The sequence below is a fragment of the Triturus cristatus genome, chromosome 12 (genome assembly GCF_964204655.1).
Source record: "Triturus cristatus chromosome 12, aTriCri1.1, whole genome shotgun sequence".
NCBI classification, from domain to species: domain Eukaryota; kingdom Metazoa; phylum Chordata; class Amphibia; order Caudata; family Salamandridae; genus Triturus; species Triturus cristatus.
The window spans coordinates 63,924,756-63,943,013 of NC_140595.1; the positions used below are offsets into that span (position 1 = coordinate 63,924,756).

The following is an 18,258-nucleotide window of genomic DNA, read 5'->3' on the forward strand; positions in this document are numbered from 1 at the left end:
CACAAAAATGTGTGAAAAAAGTGATTTTTTTCAACTAAAATTGAGGTTAGCAGGGGATTCTGGATAAGGAAAAGTTGGGGGATCCACGCAAGCCATACCTCCCTGGAAGCCCCCGGGTGTCTAGTTTTTAGAAATGTGTGGGTTTGGTACGTTTCCCTAGATGGCCGCTAAGCACAGGCCAAAAACCCAGGTGACCCCCCCTTGCAAAACCAGGTGGTTTTGAGATAGGCAATTTTGATGTCTCCTCACTTCGTTTTGGGCCCTTGCCTGTCGCGGGTACTTGGGCCTCCCACACAAGTGAGGCACCATTTTTATCGGGAGACCTGGGGGTATGCTGGGTGGTGGGAAATTTGTGTGAGCTCGGTGATGCCACAACTTTCCAACACAAAAATGTGTGAAAAAAGTGTTTTTTTCCAGCTAAAATTGAGGTTTGCAGGGGATTCTAGGTAAGGACACATTGGGGGATCCACGCAAGCCATACCTCCCTGGAAACCCCCAGGTGTCTAGGTTTCAGAAATGTGTGGGTTTGGTATGTTTCCCTTGGTGCCGGCAGAGCTAGAGTTCACAAACTACAGCTAGGCACTTTGCCAAAAAAGGGTCATTTTTCACTGCGAAATTGAGGTGTGACCACATTGCAATTTGCGCCGTTTCCTGTTGCGGGCACTAGGCAAACCCACACAAGTGAGGTACCATTTGTCTCGTAAGACTTTGGGGAACGCAGGGTGGGTGGAAAATTTTGGATCCACGCAGATTCCAGAACTTTCTACCACAGAAATGTGTGGAAAATGTGGTTTTTTTTGCCAATCTTTTAGGTTTGCAAGGGATTCTGGGTAACAGAACCTGGTGGGAGGCAGCTAAGTCACCCCATCCTGGATTCCCCTGGGTGTCTATCTATCGTAAATGTATAGGTTTGCCTAGGTGCCGGCAGACCTATGGTTAAAAAACTACAGCTAGTCACTTTGCTAAAAAAGGGTCATTTTTCACTGCAAAATTGAGGTGTGACCATGTTGAGTTTCCTGACGCGGGCACTAGGCAAACCAGCACAAGTGAGGTTCCATTTTTCTCTTAAGACTTTGGGGAACGCGGGGTGGGTGGAAATTTGTGGATCTACGCAGATTCCAGAACTTTCCACTACAGAAATGTGGGGAAAATTTGTTTTTTTTTTACAATTCTTTAGGTTTGCAAGGGATTCTGGGTAACAGACCCTGGTGGGAGACAGTCAAGTCACCCCATCCTGGATTCCCCTGGGTGTGTAGTTGTCAAAAAATGTATAGGTTTTCTAGGTTTCCCTAGGTGCCGGCAGAGCTAGGATTCACAAACTACAGCCAGGCACTTTGCCAAAAAAGGGTCATTCTTCACTGCGAAATTGAGGTGTGACCACGTTGCGTTTTGCGCCGTTTCCTGTCGCGGGCAATAGGCCGACCCACACAAGTGAGGTACCATTTTTCTAGTAAGACTTTGGGGAACGCGCGGTGTGTGGAAATTTGTGGATCCACGCAGATTCCAGAACTTTCCACCACAGAAATGTGGGGAAAATGTGTTTTTTTTTACAATTGTCTAGGTTTGCAAGGGATTCTGGGTAACAGACCCTGGTGGGAGGCAGTCAAGTCACCCCATCCTGGCTTCCCCTGGGTGTTTAGTTTTCAAACATGTATAGGTTTGCTAGGTTTCCCCAGGTGCCGGCAGAGCTAGGGTTCAAAGACTACAGCTAGGCACTTTGCCAAAAAAGGGACATTTTGCACTGCGAAATTGAGGTGTGACCACGTTGCGTTTTGCGCCGTTTCTTGTTGCGGGCACTAGGCAAACCCGCACAAGTGAGATTCCTTTTTTCTCGTAAGACTTTTGGGAACGCGGGGTGGGTGGAAATCGCAGATTCCAGAACATTGCTCCACAGAAATGTGGGGAAAATGTGTTTTTTTGGACAATTTTTTAGGTTTTCGAGGGATTCTGGGTAACAGACCCTGGTGGGAGGCAGTCAAGTCACCCCATCCTGGATTCCCCTGGGTGTCTAGTTTTCAAAAATGTATAGGTTTGCTAGGTTTCCCTATGTGCAGGCAGAGCTAGGGTTCAAAAACTACAGCTAGGCAATTTGTCAAAAAATTCTCATTTTTCACTGCGAAATTGAGGTGTGACCACGTTGCGTTTTGCGCCGTTTTCTGTCGTGGGCACTAGGCCGACTCACACAAGTGAGGTACCATTTTTCTTGGAAGACTTTGGGGAACGTGGGGTGGGTGGAAAATTGTGGATCCACGCTGATTCCAGAACTTTCCACCGCAGAAATGTGGGGAAAATGTGTTTTTTTGGACAATTGTTTAGGTTTGCAAGGGATTCTGGGTAACAGAACCTGGTGGGAGGCAGCTAAGTCACCCCATCCTAGATTCCCCTGGGTGTCTATCTATTTTTGTAAATTTATAGGTTTGCTAGGTTTCCCTAGGTCCCGGCAGACCTATGGTTCAAAAACGACAGCTAGTCACTTTGCCAAAAAAGGGTCATTTTTCACTGCGAAATTTCGGTGTGACCACGTTGCGTTTTGCGCCATTTCCTGTCCGCGGCAGCGCCAGCAGGTCCCGGAAAGATGGTCGATGTACGGTCCGCGGCAGCGCCAGCAGGTCCCGGTGAGGATGGTCGTTACAACGGGCCGCGGCAGCGCCAGCAGGTCCCGACGAGGATGGATGTGGTAGAAGGCCGCGGCAGCGCCAGCAGGCAGGACGATGGTTCACAAGAGCGGGCTACGGCAGCGCCAGTAGTCCGTCAAGGCTGAGTTCTCTCGGTGTCTCTCGACTCCAGGATACAACTGCCTTCCTGCTCCGGAGTTGCCCCAGTTATAGGGCAGGCGCTCTTTGATGTCCGGACCCTCGCACTTGGAGGTCGGAGGGCCCGGGATGAAGGTGTCCAGACACCCAGCAGGGGGTGGAGCCCGCGCCTGGGGGAGCTGGAGGCGATCGGCACCTGGCGGGGGAAGAGCTCTTGACACTTCGTCCTCCCATTGACCTGCCAAGTGGTCCGCTCACCTCCCGGGTGGATGGTGGTGCCGGGATGTCGGGGCCGGTCAGGCCCGGGGTTAGGGTCGGGGCGAGGCCACGCGGCCTCGTGGTGCAGGGCCCAAGATGGCGGCTTGAACCGGCCGGGGGAGCCGGTGGGGCTGGGCCCCGTGATGAGTAGAGGTCCGAGGGCAGAAGATCTGTCGGGAGATGGGGTACGGGTGCTTTTCGTGGGTTATGCCTGGTGGGCCGGAGCTCGGGCCCTGTCGTGCGGAGAGGGAGCAAGCCCTTCGTGTGGCCTGTCCAACATGCGTCCCCCCCAGCTGAAGGCGGGGAGAGTCACCCATCTCCTTGGGGACTCTCTTCGTCGAGGCGGAAAAAGCGGGACAGGCCATCCGCGTTGGCGTGGTCTTGGCCTGGTCGGTGCTCCACAGTGAAGTCCATTCCCTGCAGGGAAATGGACCAGCGCAAGAGTTTTGGGTTCTCCCCCCGCATCTGCATCAGCCACTGCAGGGGTCGATGGTCGGTTTGTACCCGGAAGTGGGTACCGAAGAGATAGGGCCGGAGATTTTTGAGGGCCCACACCACTGCGAAGGCCTCCCTCTCGATGGTGCTCCAGCGCTGTTCTCGGGCCAGGAGACGTCGACTGATGAAGGCCACCGGCTGGTCATGACCTTCGGGGTTTAACTGAGAAAGGACGGCTCCGATGCCGTGGTCGGAGGCGTCGGTCTGTACCATGAATTCCCGACTGTAATCGGGGGCCTGGAGCACAGGGGCGGTGCATAGAGCGGCCTTCAGTTTCTCGAAGGCCGCTTGACAATCGGGGGTCCAGTTAATCCGCTTCGGCTGGTTCTTGGACGTGAGACCCGTGAGGGGCCCCACGATGCTGCCGTAGTCCTTCACGAACCGCCGGTAGTAGCCGGTGAGCCCCAAGAAGGCTCGGACCTCGGTCTGGGTGACGGGGGGCTGCCAGGACTGAATGGCAGCAATCTTAAGTTGTAGCGGGGCCACCAGCCCGCTTCCCACTTGGTGCCCAAGGTAGGTCACAGACCCTTGGCCAATTTGGCACTTGCCGGCCTTAATTGTGAGGCCGGCCCGCTGGAGGGCCTGTAGGACCTCTTGGAGGTGACGGAGGTGGTCGGGCCAGTGGTGGCTGTATACAGCGATATCGTCCAGGTAGGCAGCGCTGAACTCTTCGAGCCCCGCCAAGACCTGGTTCACGAGGCGTTGAAACGTGGCGGGGGCATTCTTCATGCCGAAGGGCATGACCTTGAATTGGTAGTGGCCATCGGGGGTAGAGAAGGCTGACCGTTCCTGAGCCCTGGGTGTGAGGCCGATCTGCCAGTAGCCCGCTGTTAGGTCGAAGATACTGAGGTAGCGGGCGGCCCCCAGCCGGTCGATCAGCTCGTCTGCTCGGGGGATCGGATGAGCGTCGGTCCAGGTGACAGCGTTCAAGCCCCGGTAGTCGACGCAGAATCTCAGTTCAGGTGCGGTGCCGGGGGCAGCGGCTTTGGGGACCAATACAACCGGACTGGCCCAGGGACTGTCCGAGGGCTCGATGACCCCGATTGTGAGCATCTTGGCCACCTCCTCCTGTATGCAGGCCCGTACCCGATCTGGTACGCGGTAGGCCCGGTGTCGGACAGGGGGACTGTCCCCGGTGTCCACGTCGTGCAAACACCAAGGGGTGACCCCGGGGGTGAGGGAGAACAGGGTAGCGAACTGCAGCAGGAGGTTCCGGCAGCCCTGGCGTTGCTCCGAAGTGAGGGCGTCAGAGAGCCGGACCCCGTCCACGGAGCCGTCATTCTCCTGAGTCTTCAGAAGATCCGGGAGGGGTTCGGAGTCTTCCTCTGCCCCACTGTCCGTAGCCATCAGGAGGCTGAGTTCTGAGCGCACAAAGTGTGGTTTGAGTCGGTTGGTGTGGAGGACCCGAAGGGGGTTCCGGGAGGTCCCCAGGTCGATGAGGTAAGTGACGGGGCTTTTGCGCTCGACCACTTTGAAGGGCCCCGTCCACTTATCTTGCAAGGCACATGGTTCGGTGGGGGACATCACCCATACTTGTTGTCCAGGCTCGAACTCAACGGAGGAGGCATTGTGATCATACCACCTCTTCATGTCCTCCTGGCTGGCCTCGAGGTTCGCCTTGGCCATCTCTCTGAAGCGCCGGGTCTGATTGCGTAGGGCCAGGAGGTATTTGAAGACGTCTGGAGGGGTCTTTAGGGGGGCCATCTCCCAACCTTCTTTTACTAGGCTGAGGGGCCCTCGCACAGGGTGCCCGTACAGGAGTTCGAAAGGGCTAAAACCGAGGGATTTCTGGGGAACTTCGCGGTAGGCGAAGAGGAGGCACGGGAGTAGTACATCCCACTGGCGACGGAGGGGCTCTTCCAGTCCCCCAATCATCCCTTTGAGGGTGCGGTTAAAACGCTCCACTAGTCCGTTCCCTTGGGGGTGATAGGGGGTCGTGAATCTGTAGGTGACCCCGCATTGTTGCCAGAGGGACTTCATGTATTTGGATATAAAGTTCGTGCCTCGGTCGCTGACGACTTCTCGGGGGAAGCCTACCCGGGAGAAGATCCCCATTAGGGCCCGGCCAACCACCGGAGCTGTCACGGTCTGTAGGGGCACCGCCTCGGGGTAGCGGGTGGCATGGTCCACCAGTACTAAGATGAACCTGTGTCCTTGTGCCGTGCGGGGGTCCAGAGGCCCCACGATGTCTATCCCCACCCTCTCGAACGGGGTGGGGACCACAGGGAAGGGTTGCAGAGGGGCTTTCAGCTTCCGACCACTCTTCCCGCTGGCTTGGCATGTGGGGCAAGATCGGCAGTGGTTCAGGACGTCGTTCCTCATCTTCGGCCAGAAAAAGTGGGTCACTAGGCGGCTGTACGTTTTATCTTGGCCCAGGTGTCCAGCCAGGGGGACATCGTGGGCCAGGTTGAGCAGAAAGTCTCTGAAGCGGAGAGGTACCACCAGTACTCGACCGGCCCCCAGCTCGGCGATTCTTTGCTCGCTGTATAGCAGGTCGTTATCCCAGTAGACCCAGTGAGTTCCGGTGGAGTCCCCTGCGTTCTGGGCGCTGGCTTGTTGGCGGAGTCCCTCGAGGGAGGGACAGGTCTTTTGTTCCTGGCGGAACTGTGCTTGGGTGGGCCCCCCCTCTTGACGCCACTGAGCCAGGTCAGGAAGGTCCTGGGGTTGCGCGTCCCCTTCGGCCGTCGGGTCTGGGAGGCTGGCCTCGTCGTTGTCTTCTACTGGGGCGACTGGGGGCGGAGGTGCTGGCCATTCTGGTTCTTCTGATCGAGGGACGGCACGGGCGGCCATGGACCGGGTGGTTATGCAGGCCCAGTCCGGGAGGCCCAGCATCCCCAGGTGCTCTCCTCTCTCAACGGTGGCCCACGGGGAACTCTCGAGGTCATTCCCCAGGAGGCAGTCCACGGGGGCATCGTCCCGGACCGTCACCTTCAACAGGCCGGAGACCCCTCCCCATTCGAATGGAACGCAGGCCATTTGACACATACTTTCCGAGTTGTCTGCCGAGCGGACGGGGCAGAGAATGTTCGGCAGGATCTGCTCGGGCTTCACCAGGTGACAGCGGACGGCCGTCACACTGGCGCCTGTGTCACGCAAGGCCTCGGCTCGCTGTCCATTAATGGTCACCCACTGACCGTATTTCCTGGTGTTAGCGGGTAGGGGAGCCCGCGGGACCATGTCTCTTCCCCCTAAGCACGCCAGGACCATGGCGGCCGGTTCCCACTCTTGCTGGGCCGGCTCATACTCCTCTGGTTCCTCCAATGATCGCTCTTCCCCCAGGGCGGCGGCAGCTACCTGGCGGGGCTTGGGTGTTTGGTTCTGCGGGCAGCTCGGGTCATTGGCGTAGTGGCCGACTCGCTGGCATCGGTGGCACGTGACGTTGGCTCGGACCCCAGGACGCCACGGGGGGTTGCCCCGACCGGCCGGAGCCGGGGTGCTGGCCACGGGTGTTGCGGGCAAGGCGTCTCTCCCTCGCCCCTGGCCCCCTCCTCCTCCCCGAGGACGGTGCTGGCCTTGGTTGTTTCTGTTCTGTTCGTGTGGCCCCCTCCGGCCCACTCGGGTGCTTTCCCATCGGTCAGCTTCGGCGGCGAGCTGCCGGGGGTCAGTCAGCTTACTGTCGAGGAGGTGCTGCCTGAGCTCGACGAAGCAGTTGTTCGACAGGTGCTCCCATACCATCAGGTTAAAGAGTTGTTCGTAGGTGGTGACCTGGCTCCCCTTTATCCAACCCTCGAAGGCACGGCTGAAATAGTTCACGTATTCTACCCAAGTTGTACCTGGGATCCGGGTGCAATCTCTGAACCTCTGGCGGTACATCTCGGGTGTGAGGCCGTAGCGGGTGAGGAGGGCAGCCTTCATGTGGTCGTAGGACGACATTTGGTGATCTGGGAGCTGCAGTAGGTCATCGCGCCCCTCGTTGATAAACCTCCCCCAGAGTCCGGCTCCCCAATCACTCCGGTCGATCCGGTGGGAGGTCATGGCGATCTCGTAGGCTTTAAACCACTGTTGTATGTCGTCTTCTCGGACATACTCGCGGACAACATCCTTGGGGATGTGGACTTTTTTCTCGATTGGCCCCGGGGTGTGTGGTCGCTCAGGCACCCCCAGTTCTTTATTCTGTTTCCGAAGTTCTATTTCCGCCAGTTTGCGCTCGTGCTCGAGCGTTATTTTTTTCTCCTCCAGCTCTCTCTGTCTCTGCTTCTCTTCTCGTTCATCTCGGAGCCGCATGTGCTCGAGGTTGAGTTTCTGTTCAGCTAACTTGAGTTCCCCATCCATCTTGAGTCGTGCCATTTCCAACTCGTGCAATCTGGTTCTTTCTCTTTCTCGGATCTCCTCCTGCGAGAGGCCCGTTCCCCGCTCCTCGGGAGCCGTGGCGTTCCCCTCTGGTGTGATGCTGCTTTGGTCGGAGGGTCCGGCGACCCCAGTTTCTGTCCACGACTCTAGGGCGTGCTTTAGATCATCTTTGGTACTCAGGCCGGTGGTAGCAATGCCAAGTTCTATGCAGAATTGTCTCAGTTCGCGGTGGTTGTATTCTTCTAATTTATCCATTTGGAATTTCTCGGTGGAGTTGCTATCTTTGGCTGACATCGTGTTGTTGTCGTGGGGTGAGCTACTCTCTGTACGATTATGCGTTGATTCGGATTGCGCCGCTGGCCACCAATGTTAGAAAGGATAGACGGACCTGGAGGGTCGGCCGGGGTCAGGAGGAGAGGTCTCCGGGGAGAGCCGTCTCCAGCGATCGTACAGACAAGTAACTTCCCCCCCACAGACAGATACCACACACGGATAAGGTTCAGTGTTCTTTATAAGCACTTCTTAAGGTACGGTTGAATGGTACAAGGAGGTCTGGACTCAGGGGTCCCCTCGATTCAAGTCTCTCAAAGCAGGGTAAGGGGTAGCGGGACAGTCTGTCTACCAGTCAGGTAGTTTGGATGAGATGATGATTAGCTCACAATCCTCGAGCTTAGTTGGTGCGGGCCGCGGCAGCGCCAGCAGGTCCCGGAAAAGATGGTCGATGTACGGTCCGCGGCAGCGCCAGCAGGTCCCGGTGAGGATGGTCGTTACAACGGGCCGCGGCAGCGCCAGCAGGTCCCGGAAAGATGGTCGATGTACGGTCCGCGGCAGCGCCAGCAGGTCCCGGTGAGGATGGTCGTTACAACGGGCCGCGGCAGCGTCAGCAGGTCCCGACGAGGATGGATGTGGTAGAAGGCCGCGGCAGCGCCAGCAGGCAGGACGATGGTTCACAAGAGCGGGCTACGGCAGCGCCAGTAGTCCGTCAAGGCTGAGTTCTCTCGGTGTCTCTCGACTCCAGGATACAACTGCCTTCCTGCTCCGGAGTTGCCCCAGTTATAGGGCAGGCGCTCTTTGATGTCCGGACCCTCGCACTTGGAGGTCGGAGGGCCCGGGATGAAGGTGTCCAGACACCCAGCAGGGGGTGGAGCCCGCGCCTGGGGGAGCTGGAGGCGATCGGCACCTGGCGGGGGAAGAGCTCTTGACACTTCGTCCTCCCATTGACCTGCCAAGTGGTCCGCTCACCTCCCGGGTGGATGGTGGTGCCGGGATGTCGGGGCCGGTCAGGCCCGGGGTTAGGGTCGGGGCGAGGCCACGCGGCCTCGTGGTGCAGGGCCCAAGATGGCGGCTTGAACCGGCCGGGGGAGCCGGTGGGGCTGGGCCCCGTGATGAGTAGAGGTCCGAGGGCAGAAGATCCGTCGGGAGACGGGGTACGGGTGCTTTTCGTGGGTTATGCCTGGTGGGCCGGAGCTCGGGCCCTGTCGTGCGGGGAGGGAGCAAGCCCTTCGTGTGGCCTGTCCAACAAGAACCCTTGATGGATCTACACAAATGACCCCTTGCTGAATTCAGAATTTTCTCTACTTTTCTAAAATGTATAGCTTTCTAGGATCCATTATTGCTTTCACGCCCATTTCTACCATTAACTGGAAGGAGGTTGAAAGCACCAAAAATAGCAAAAATAGGCTATGTCCCAGAAAAATGCCAAAACTGTGTAAATAATGTTGGTTTTCTGACAAAAGTCTGTCATTCCCTAAAAGCTGGGAAAGTGGTGAATTCAGCCCCACAAACCCTTTTATGATACCATTTGCAGAGAAAAACCCAGACGATTTCATTTGCAGCCCGTTTTTCTCATTTTTCCCCCAAAAAACATTTTGCTATATTTTTGCTAATTTCAGGGACCCCTCCAGGGAAATCCACAAACCCTGGGTACCTTTACAATCCCCATGATGTTGGAAGAAAAGGACGCAAATTTGGCGTGGATACCTTATGTGGTCAAAAAGTTACAGGGGCCTAAGCGCGCACTACCCCAAGTAGCCAAAAAAAGGCTTAGCACAGGGGGGGAAAGGCCTAGCAGCGAAGGGGTTAAAAGGACCAGGTGTATCAGTGAAACCCCTGAGAAGGTTCATATTTCTATACTGGAACGCCCCATATTCCATTCCCTGGACGGTGAGGAGGCTGGCCCAAGTCAAAGAGTGGCTGAGGAGGAGGAAGCCAGCCAGGGGGCTATCCCCATGGATACGTCGGACGTAGCTGACAGCGAGTTGCAGTCACAGCTCGGGTCCCTAGAAGGAGGACCGTCCAGCTCCCCACTACGACCTCAAGAATACATGGTCTCGGGGAAGATTGCCCCCTCCCTATCGTCATCACGGGGGGATCATTCCAGGTACTGTCTGCGGAACAATCCGGCCCCCTCCTCCCGTCTTGCAGGGTTCATCGTGTGAAGAGAGAAGGACCCGCGCAGGGTTGCGACCTGTACCGGTGTTGGTGAGCGGGAAGCAGACGCCCAGGCCAGAGTCGGTAACGGACTGAATATTGATGTTTTGTTTTTCTGTTTAATGAAGGTTAGAAGGTTCACCGGCGGGGTAGCGGTTCTGTCTACCCACGGCCGGAACCTCCGCGTTAGCGCTGGCGTATGACGCCATGCGCAACTATAAAATAAAGAGGCATGGCCCCGTGTAGTTAGTCGGGACCGCGCCATAGACACCAATACCCGAGTAGCGTGTTTTATCAGCAGCTGCAGCGCGCCCCTAACACCACGTGCTGCGACATCGTTACAACACCCTCAGAGGGGGTGCTCTGATCCAATCAGAAACACCGTCGGAAAGGGTACTCTGATCGAATCAGAGACACGTCGGAGAGGGTGCTCTTGCCTGACCATGCCGGTTCTTTTCACCACTGTGCTCCACCAGGTCTCATTGGAGACACCGTGGAATTGGGGACCCTCAACAGACCACCGAGTCATAGTTCCAGAGATAGACCAAAACTTTCCACCGCAGAAACCCACCATATTCCATCAGAGGCACCGTCAGATTAGCCTTCCTGTAGAGTCCCAGATTCAGCTTTAAACCAGTCCTTCCCACTATTGAGCAGTATGGTGCACTGGTAGAGGAGGGAGAGGTGCACTGGTAGAGCAGGGAGAGGTGCACTGGCAGAGCACGGGGTATACTGGTAGAGCAGGGAGAGGTGCACTGACAGAGCACGGGGTGCCCTGGTAGAGCAGGGAGAGGTGCACTGGCAGAGCACAGGGTGCCCTGGCAGAGCGGGAGAGGTGAACTGGCAGAGCAGGGAGAGGTGCACTGGCAGAGCAGGGAGAGGTGCACTGGTAGAGCAGGAGGTGCACTGGTAGAGCAGGGGGTGCACTGGTAGAGCAGGGGGTGCACTGGTAGAGGAGGGAGAGGTGCACTGGCAGAGCATGGGGTGTACTGGTAGAGAAGGGAGAGGTGCACTGGTAGAGCAGGGAGAAGTGCACTGCCAGAGCAGGGAGAGGTGCACTGGTAGAGCGGGGTGCAGTGGTAGAGCAGGGAGGTGTATTGGCAGAGCAGGGAGACGTGCACTAGCAGAGCCGGGAGAGGTGAACTGGTAGAGCACGGGGTGTACTGGTAGAGCAGGGAGAGGTGTCCTGGCAGAGCAGGGAGAGGTGAAGTGGCAGAGCAGGGAGAGGTGCACTGCTAGAGCACGGGTGTACTGGTAGAGCAGGGAGAGGTGAAGTGGCAGAGCAGGGAGAGGTGAAGTGGCAGAGCAGGGAGAGGTGTACTGGTAGAGCAGGGTTTGTACTGGCAGAGCAGGGAGAGGTGTCCTGGCAGAGCAGGGAGAGGTGAAGTGGCAGAGCAGGGAGAGGTGCACTGCTAGAGCACGGGTGTACTGGTAGAGCAGGGAGAGGTGCCCTGGCAGAGCACGGAGAGGTGCACTGGCAGAGCAGGGAGAGGTATACTGGTAGAGCAGGGAGAGGTGCACTGGTAGAGCACGGGGTGTACTGGCCAGAGCAGGGAGAGGTGCACTGGTAGAGCAGGGAGAGGTGCACTGGTAGAGCAGGGAGAGGTGCACTGGTAGAGCACGGGTGTACTGGTAGAGCACGGGGTGCACTGGCAGAGTAGGGGGAGGTGTACTGGTAGAGCACGGGGTGTACTGGCAGAGCACGGGGTGCACTGGCAGAGCAGGGAGAGGTGCACTGGCAGATCAGGGAGTGGTGCACTGGTAGAGCAGAGGGTGTACTGGCAGAGCAGAGAGAGGTGCCCTGGCAGAGCAGCAAAAGGTGCACTGGTAGAGCAGAGAGAGGTGTACTGGTAGAGCAGGGTTTGTACTGGCAGAGCAGGGAGCAGTGCACTGGCAGAGCACGGGGTGTAATGGCAGAGCAGGGAGAGGTGCACTGGCAGAGCAGGGAGAGGTGTACTGGTAGAGCAGGGAGAAGTGCACTGGTAGAACACGGGTGTACTGGCAGAGATGGGTGAGGTGTACTGGTAGAGCAAGGGTGTACTGGCAGAGCAGGGAGAGGTGCACTGGCAGAGCAAAGAGAGGTGCACTGGCGGAGCAGGGAGAGGTGTACTGGCAGAGCAGGGGATGCACTGGTGGAGCAGGGAGAGGTGCACAGGCAGAGCAGGGAGATATGCACTGGCAGAGCAGGGAGAGGTGCACTGGCAGAGCAGGGAGAGGTGTACTGGCAGAGCATGGGGTGTACTGGTAAAGCAGGGAGAGGTGTACTGGTAGAGCAGGGTTTGTACTGGCAGAGCTGGAAGAGGGGCACTGGCAGAGCAGGGAGAGGTGAAGTGGCAGAGCAGGGAGAGGTGAAGTGGCAGAGCAGGGAGAGGTGTACTGGTAGAGCAGGGTTTGTACTGGCAGAGCAGGGAGAGGTGTCCTGGCAGAGCAGGGAGAGGTGAAGTGGCAGAGCAGGGAGAGGTGCACTGGTAGAGCGGGGGTGTACTAGCAGAGTAGGGAGAGGTGCACTGGTAGAGGAGGGAGAGGTGCACTGGCAGAGCACGGGGTGTACTGGTAGAGCAGGGAGAGGTGGACCGGTAGAGCAGGGAGAGGTGCACTGCCAGAGTAGGGAAAGGTGCACTGGTAGAGCGGGGGTGCACTGGTACAGCGGGGGGTGTATTGGCAGAGCACGGGGTGCACTGGCAGAGCAGGGAGAGGTGCAGTGGCAGAGCAGGGAGAGGTACACTGGCAGAGCACGAGGTGTACTGGCAGAGCAGGGAGAGGTGCACTGGTAGAGCAGGGAGAGGTGCACTGGCAGAGCAGGTAGAGGTGTACTGGCAGAGCAGGGAGATCTGCACTGGCAGAGCATGGAGAGGTGCACTGGCAGAGCATGGAGAGGTGCACTTGCAGAGCAGGGAGAGGTGCACTGGTAGAGCAGGGGGTGTATTGTTAGAGCAGGGAGATGTATACTGGCAGAGCAGGGAGAGGTGCACTGGCAGAGCAGGGAGAGGTGCACTGGCAGAGCACGGGAGAGGTGTACTGGCAGAGCATGGGGTGTACTGGTAAAGCAGGGAGAGGTGTACTGGTAGAGCAGGGTTTGTACTGGCAGAGCTGGGAGAGGGGCACTGGCAGAGCAGGGAGAGGTGTCCTGGCAGAGCAGGGAGAGGTGAAGTGGCAGAGCAGGGAGAGGTGCACTGGTAGAGCGGGGGTGTACTAGCAGAGTAGGGAGAGGTGCACTGGTAGAGGAGGGAGAGGTGCACTGGCAGAGCACGGGGTGCACTGGTAGAGCAGGGAGAGGTGGACCGGTAGAGCAGGGAGAGGTGCACTGCCAGAGTTTGGAGAGGTGCACTGGTAGAGCGGGGGTGCACTGGAACAGCGGGCAGGTGTATTGGCAGAGCACGGGGTGCAGTGGCAGAGCAGGGAGAGGTGTACTGGCAGAGCAGGGAGAGGTGCAGTGGCAGAGCAGGGAGAGGTACACTGGCAGAGCACGGGGTGTACTGGCAGAGCAGGGAGAGGTGCACTGGTAGAGCAGGGAGAGGTGCACTGGCAGAGCAGGTAACGGTGTACTGGCAGAGCAGGGAGATGTGCACTGGCAGAGCATGGAGAGGTGCACTGGCAGAGCATGGAGAGGTGCACTGGCAGAGCAGGGAGAGGTGCACTGGTAGAGCAGGGGGTGTATTGTCAGAGCAGGGAGATGTATACTGGCAGAGCAGGGAGAGGTGCACTGTCAGAGCAGGGAGGGGTTCACGGGTAGAGCAGGGAGATGTGCACTGGCAGAGCATGGAGAGGTGCACTGGCAGAACATGGAGAGGTGTACTGGCAGAGCAGGGAGAGGTGCACTGGTAGAAATTGGAGAGGTGTACTGGTAGATCAGGGGGTGTATTGGCAGAGCAGGGAAAGGTGCGCTGGTAGAGCAGGGGGTGTACTAGCAGAGCAGGGAGAGGTGTACTGGCAGAGCAGGGAGAGGGGCACTGGCAGAGCATGGAGAGGTGAACTGGCAGAGCAGGGAGAGGTGCACTGGCAGAGCAGGGAGTGGTGCACTGGCAGAGCATGGAGAGGTGCACTCGCAGAGCAAGGGGTGTACTGGTAGATCAGGGGGTGTACTGGCAGAGCAGGGTGAGGTGTACTGGCAGAACAGGGAGAGATGCACTGTTAGAGCAGGGGGTGAACTGGCAGAGAAGGGAGAGGTGCACTGGCAGAACAGGGATAGGTGCACTGGCAGAGCAAGGAGAGGTGTACTGGCAGAGCAGGGAGAGGACTTGTAGATCGGCATTAATATTTTGCCTAAGTGGTGTCAATGTTTATATTATTCACCGATTTGTAAAATTTATGTTTATAGTAGAAAAGAAATTATGTAAGGTTGACACCCAAAGTAAATGTTAAATTTGTTAAGACTGTGAATTATTGATGTTGTTGCTTTTAAGGTGATGATGAATTAATTTTATGGCACTTTTTAATTGTTTGCTTTCATAGTACTACTTTAAGATAATGTATTAATTGTCTGTTTTTAGAGTACTATTCTTAGATGATGTTCCATTTATAATGTTTATTATTTTTACCAAATGGCACACGTGCACTTTATCCCTGAAAATTGTCAAGTCCTGTAAACTATTTTAAAAATTGAATTAATAATTTTGGAGTATCCCGAACTGGAAAAAGTGAATTGATTGTGGTTAATGTTATGCATTGTATCCAGGGATGTTCAATTAGGTAAAGTGTGTGGTTTGTATTTATTTTTGTCCTTTTTGTAATGGTTTTAATTAATCAACAAATAAATAAATAAATCCAAAAAAAATGGTAGAGCAGGGAGAGGTGTAGAGCAAGGGGTGCACTGGTAGAGCTGGGAGAGGTGCACTGGCAGAGAAGGGAGAGGTGTACGGGCAGAGCAGGGAGAGGTGCACTGTTAGAGCAGGGGGTGGACTGGCAGAGAAGGGAGAGGTGCACTGGCAGAGCAGGGATAGGTGCACTGGCAGAGCAAGGAGAGGTGTACTGGCAGAGCAGGGAGAGGTGCACTGGCAGAGCAGGGAGAGGTGCACTGGCAGAGCAGGGAGAGGTGTACTGGCAGAGCAGGGAGAGGTGTACTGGCAGAGCAGGGAGAGGTGTACTGATAGAGCAGGGAGAGGTGCACTGGTAGAGCAGGGAGAAGTGCACTGGTAGAGGAGGGGGAGGGTGCACTGGGAGAGCAGGGAGAGGTGCACTGGCAGAGCACAGGGTGTGCTGGTAGAGCAGGGAGAGGTGTAGAGCAAGGGGTGCACTGGTAGAGCTGGGAGAGGTGCACTGGCAGAGAAGGGAGAGGTGTACGGGCAGAGCAGGGAGAGGTGCACTGTTAGAGCAGGGGGTGAACTGGCAGAGAAGGGAGAGGTGCACTGGCAGAGCAGGGATAGGTGCACTGGCAGAGCAAGGAGAGGTGTACTGGCAGAGCAGGGAGAGGTGCACTGGCAGAGCAGGGAGAGGTGCACTGGTAGAGCAGGGAGAGGTGTACTGGCAGAGCAGGGAGAGGTGTACTGGCAGAGCAGGGAGAGATGTGGTGATAGAGCAGGGAGAGGTGCACTTGTAGAGCAGGGAGAAGTGCACTGGTAGAGGAGGGGGAGGGTGCACTGGGAGAGCAGGGAGAGGTGCACTGGCAGAGCACAGGGTGTACTGGTAGAGCAGGGAGAGGTGTAGAGCACGGAGTGCACTGGTAGAGCTGGGAGAGAGGCACTGCTAGAGCAGGGAGAGGTGTACAGGCAGAGCAGGGAGAGGTGCACTGGCAGAGCAAGGAGAGGTGCGCTGGCAGAGCATGGAGAGGTGCACTGGCAGAGCAGGGAGAGGTGCATTGGCAGAGCTCGGAGAGGTGCACTGGCAGAGCAGGGTGTGTACTGGTAGATCAGGGGGTGCAGAGCAGGGAGAGGTGCACTGGCAGAGCAGGGAGAGGTACACTGATAGAGCAGGGAGAGGTGCACTGGTAGAACAGGGAGAGGTGTACTAGCAGAGCAGGGGGTGGTGCACTGGCAGTGCAGGGAGAGGTGCATTGGCAGAGCAGGGAGAGGTACACTGGCAGAACAGGGAGAGGTACACTGGTAGAACAGGGAGAGGTGTACTGGCAGAGCACGGGTGTACTGGTAGAGGAGGGAGAGATGCACTGGAAGAGCAGGGTGTGTACTGGCAGAGTAGGGAGCGGTGTACTGGTAGAGCAGGGAGAGGTGCACTGGTGGAGCACGGATCTACTGGCAGAGCAGGGAGAGGTGCACTGGCAGAGCAGGGAGAGGTGCACTGGAAGAGCAGTGGATGTACTGGTAGAGCAGGGAGAGGTGCTCTGGCAGAGCATGAAGAGGTGCACTTGCAGAGCAGGGAGAGGTGCATTGGCAGAGTATGGGGTGTACTGGTAGAGCAGGGAGAGGTGCACTGGTAGAGCACGGGGTGCACTGGCAGAGCAGGGAGAGGTGAACTGGCTGAGCAGGGGTGCACTGTCAGAGCAGGGAGAGGAGTACAGGCAGAGCATGGAGAGGTGCACTGGTAGAGCACGGGTTGTACTGGCAGAGCAGGGAGAGGGGCACTGGTAGAGCAGGGAGAGGTGTACTGGTATAGCAGAGAGGTGTACTGGCAGAGCAGGGAGAGGTGCACTGATAGAGCAGGGAGAGGTACACTGGCAGAGCAGGGAGAGGTGCACTGGTAGAGCAGGGGGTGAACTGGCAGAGGAGGGAGAGGTGCACTGGCAGAGCAGGGAGAGGTGCACTGGCAGAGCAGGGAGAGGTGCACTGGTAGAGCAGGGAGATGTGCACTGGCAGAGCAGGGAAAGGTGTTCTGGCAGTGCAGGGAGGGGTGCACTGGTAGAGGAAGGAGAGTGGCAGTGGTAGAGCAGGGAGTGGTGCACTGGTAGAGCAGGGAGATGTGCACTGGGAGAGCAGGTAGAGTTGTACTAGCAGAGCAGGGAGAGGTGTACTGGCAGAGCAGGGAGATGTGCACTGGCAGAGCACAGGGTGTACTGGTAGAGCAGGGAGAGGTGCACTGGTAGAGAAGGGAGAGGTGCACTGGCTAAGCAGGGAAAGGTGCACTGGTAGAGCAGGGAGAGGTGCACTGGTAGAGCAGGGAGAGGTGCACTGGTAGAGCAGGGAGAGGTGCACTGGTAGAGCAGGGAGAGGTGCACTGGTAGAGCAGGGAGAGGTGTTCTGGCTAAGCAGGGAAAGGTGCACTGGTAGAGGAGGGAGAGGTGCACTGGCAGAGCAGGGAGAGCTGCACTGGTAGATCTGGGAGAGGTGCACTGGTAGAGGAGGGGGTGGAGCACTGCTAGAGCAGGGAGAGGTGCACTGGAAGAGCAGGGAGGGGTGCACTGGTAGAGCAGGGAGAGGTGCACTGGCAGAGCACAGGGTGTACTGGTAGAGCAGGGAGAGGTGCACTGGTAGAGCAGGGAGAGGTGCACTGGTAGAGCAGGGAGAGGTGCACTGGCAGAGCACAGGGTGTACTGGTAGAGCAGGGAGAGGTGCACTGGTAGAGCAGGGAGAGGTGCACTGGTAGAGCAGGGAGAGGTGCACTGGCTAAGCAGGGAGAGGTGCACTGGTAGAGCACGGGGTGCACTGGCAGAGCAGGGAGAGGTGCACTGGCAGAGCAGGGAGAGGTGTACTGGTAGAGCACTGGGTGTACTGGTAGGGCTGGGAGGGGTGCACTGGTAGAGCAGGGAGTGGTGCACGGGTAGAGCAGGAGTGTACTGGCAACACGGGCCCCAGCATCTCCTGTAGTGCTGGGGGCCCCGAGCTGCAGGGGCCCCCTCCGCCCAGTACTCGGGCCTTAGAGCTCCGGATTAAATCCGGAATGGGGCCCCCTCCGTGTACCTTGCAGGGGGGGGGGGGGCTCAGCTTTTGTTTACGCCAGTGTGTGCTGGTAGAGCAGGGGGTGTACTGGTAGAGCAGGAGGTGTACTGGCATAGCATGGGGTGTACTGGTAGAGCACGGGGGTGCACTGGTAGAGCACAGGGTGCACTGGCAGAGCAGGGAGAGGTGCTAGCACCTCATCCAGAAAATCACATACTTCCAGTGGCCCAGCTTAAGGGTCATCCTTTGAATATTGTCACAAAGAA

At 57.4% G+C, this 18,258-nt stretch overlaps 1 protein-coding gene across 2 annotated transcripts in view; it reads right to left on the reverse strand.

Annotated features, from left to right (window-relative positions):
* Window positions 1-18,258, reverse strand: part of PEAK3 (PEAK family member 3) — a 31,727-nt gene that overhangs the window by 12,561 nt on the left and 908 nt on the right. The gene's annotated exons all lie outside the window — the stretch shown is intronic.